We start from the raw sequence: 3,363 nt of genomic DNA on the forward strand, positions 1-3,363 counted from the left end.
CCCCTGTCGTATGTATGTTGTGTATAAGTATGTATGGACAGGTTGATGGCTAATTTCACTTGTACTTGTGACAATAAAGGTCTACTACGTAAGTATTATGATTGTCGTTATGATTATTCAGGAGTTATGATAATTAATGATATAACAAGTTTGATATAGTGCATTATGCATTCATTATAATGCCTTAAGAATACCCTTATAACATATTAATATGGGCTTCATAGAAAGTGTTACCACAAGTTCTGCTTGCGTACAATATGTGAAGGTTATATTGGATGAGTTAGAGTAAGAAAAATATCAGTAATGTCACAGGCCGGGGTGGCCTCCCCCAGTGTCTCACACCACCCCTATTAAGCGTACCACCTCGAGGAGTTACCCAAAGACACCACGAGACCAGACATGGTAATGGGTCTTAAACGTTGCATTTTATTAAATTAAAATAGGCTAAATCCTAAACTAAAAAAAAACAAAAAAAAAAAAAACGACATGCTGAGCTGATTCTCTTCTTCGTCAGGCTGCGCAGAAGGTTCACACCAGTTCCTCTTCGGGCAGCCAGAGGTAAGTAATGGAGCAGACACTGGTAGGGGGTTCACATAGCGGTTCCTCTTCGGACAGCCTGAGGTAAATTATGGGCCAGACACACAGTGACTCCTCTTCGAATCAGGGAGTCAAACAGCAATGCATGAACATGCAATATATTCTTTTCAAATCAGACAGGATGGAACTACAATACTATACAGCTTACACTCAACACACAGTTAGCTAATTTCATTCGGTACTCGAGACCAGCGAGTGTGCCAACTGGGGACACGAGCAGACACAAAGTTATATTGTCCACACTGGTGCATGCATCGGTCACTTTAAATGGTTGCACGTGTTCACTTCAAACTAAGCACTGCAACTCACAGTGAATAAGGTCTCCACTCGCAGTCCCAGCTGACTCCCTCGTCTCAATTGACGATACTGTACATCCAAAACAGTGTGGGAAGTGTACTATGAACATACAACGGGCATTAGAGGCTTCAAACCGGATTTCAATAAACTCCGGGGCAGTTGCACCAAACAGTTGTACAGCGGGTACTGAAGGCATTAGGTTTCCTAATAAAAATGACAGATGACACTTAACTGCTTGACGAAGTAACATAGATCCACTGCCTCTCTTCCTCTGTTAGCATTATCTCCCTTTATGGATCCAGATCCAGATCCAGATCCAGATCCATCAAAACCGCCAATTTAAGGCTACTTCCTCCTAAGATGCAGTCTCTCCCCGCTCTGTGTCCTACCCTCTCCACACAAACGTGTCCTTTTATAATCCCTTTTGCAAATACGTGTCTCTCTCGCGGCTCAATCGCCACTCGTTGCACAGCTGATACTCATTTTCCCATTTACTAAGCCTGGCCGGACTGTTTACACGGAAGGACCCGGAACCGGCCTGATGTTACATTGAGATCGATCCCACAGGGAAACAACATTGGGCAAAAATAGTTCCACTTCACGTCACCCTGTGACAAATACTTTCTATGAAGCACTTTCTTTCTTTTGAAGTTCTTACAAAAACTCATCGATTTGCTACAGGAGGCCTTTGCTCACCCCAAGGAGCCATGTGAGACACTTTTTTTTTTAATGGATGAGCTTTTTAATTAACTTCTCATGGACCAATGGAGTGCAATACCTGCTGAGTTTCATCCAACCTCTTGTTAAAGATCAAAGACAAATTTTCAAATGACTCCAACTGAATTTGTCTTAAAGAAGAAAGTCATATACAACTAGGAGGACTACAGGGTGAGTAATTTATGGCTTAATTTTCATTTTTGGCTGAAAGAACCCTTTAAAATTCTACTTTAAGAACTTACGAATGGCTGGTGGAACCCTACCCTGGTCCCAAATCTGTGAGTTTCTTTTCACTGTTGAATGTGCTTCCTGGGATGGCAGCTGCCATTTTGTTCTCCAGTCCAATGAGGCTTGAACCCGTGGGTTTTCTGACATACTGTCAATGGTCACTAGTTCTGAATTTTTTTTTTTTTACAGATTCTGCAAATGACATTTTTTCAACAATGGTGCTTTACATGGACTTCTTGTTGATAGCTTAGCTTACATCAAACAACTTCTGGCCATAACAGTATTTACAGGTAATTTTAGATCATCTTTGATCTTTATGCAGGTGATGAATGGCTGGATCTTTGCCATTCTGACCATTCTTTGATCTTTTTTTAACAGTAGTTGCTCATTTTCTTCTCTGTGTTTCGGGGATTTGTTGCCATTTTAAAGCATTTGGGATAATTTTAGCTGAGCATCTTATAAATTAACTTTTGAATCAAATTATGTTCTTCATCAGAACAATGTTTGGAACAGCCCAATTTACTTTGCAATTCAAAAGGAAATATATTTTCTAACAATATGTAAAACATTGCTTTCCTTCCTCTTTAATAAAGAACAATTAATCTGTTATTTCATTGTCAACAAAACAACAGTGAGTTAAAACATACAGCAATACAATAAAAAATAAAATAAAATTACAAACAATAGGACAAATACAAAACAAAAAGATCCAAATTAAATAAACAATTTAGCCTATTAAAAATAATGGCCTACTATATAGAAATTGATTCAAGCAATAAAACTTTGTATAGTCCACAACGTATAAATACACATTGGTTCTTGAAGTTATTCTAAGATGAGCGGTGAATGATTCTGTCTTTTTTATTATCGTTGTTTAATTAAGAGTAAATGACAGAGACTGCAGCTGGAATGCACAGGTCTAAAATACTGACAAGCATTTGATTATTTTCAGAACTGGGTCTAAGACTCTGTTAATACTCCATATTAGATCTGTTTGGTTTGATTGGTTTAAATTTCAGTAGATTAAACCACTGAAATTGTTTTTAGAGTTTTGGACTCCATTATCGATAATAATCTAGAATAATCGAGAGGGGAACATGGGGAAAACACAACATAAAGAGTCCAGGGGTGTGACATTATTATACTATGAATTTACACTAATATTTTACAATGCAAGACAAAATACATTACATTAAAGCACATCAAAGTACAGCACTCGGCCTAGAATCAGTCTAGCGACAAACAGGTTAGGACCCCAGTTGAGCTGAAAAAGGAAACTCCCTGTCTTCTGTATACTGTAGAAGTTGGTCATTGGATACCAGTTAGGCCTAGCTATTAACAAGCATTGTTAAATTACATTTGATGATGCTGATTCAGCAGCAGTTTGGATGATGATTCTGCATTGACACTAGCTCTTGCTGTAAAAAGACAAACACTGAGCAGAGTCAAGAGCAACTGCTGTAGTCAGCTTCCTCACATATGCTTGTAGTGTTAATGGTTTCAGCCCATATCTGTCACCGGACC

General features: G+C 38.6%; 1 long non-coding RNA gene across 1 annotated transcript; it reads right to left on the reverse strand.

Annotated features, from left to right (window-relative positions):
* Window positions 1–281: 281 nt before the first annotated feature.
* On the reverse strand, window positions 282–1,433 carry LOC113069500 (uncharacterized). The gene is made up of 3 exons (XR_003279734.1): window positions 1,127–1,433; window positions 907–993; window positions 282–616 (listed from the first exon to the last, which is right to left on the reverse strand). It is a non-coding gene; the product is annotated as an uncharacterized LOC113069500 (long non-coding RNA).
* Window positions 1,434–3,363: the final 1,930 nt, after the last annotated feature.

This window comes from Carassius auratus, chromosome 5 (genome assembly GCF_003368295.1).
Source record: "Carassius auratus strain Wakin chromosome 5, ASM336829v1, whole genome shotgun sequence".
NCBI lineage: Eukaryota > Metazoa > Chordata > Actinopteri > Cypriniformes > Cyprinidae > Carassius > Carassius auratus.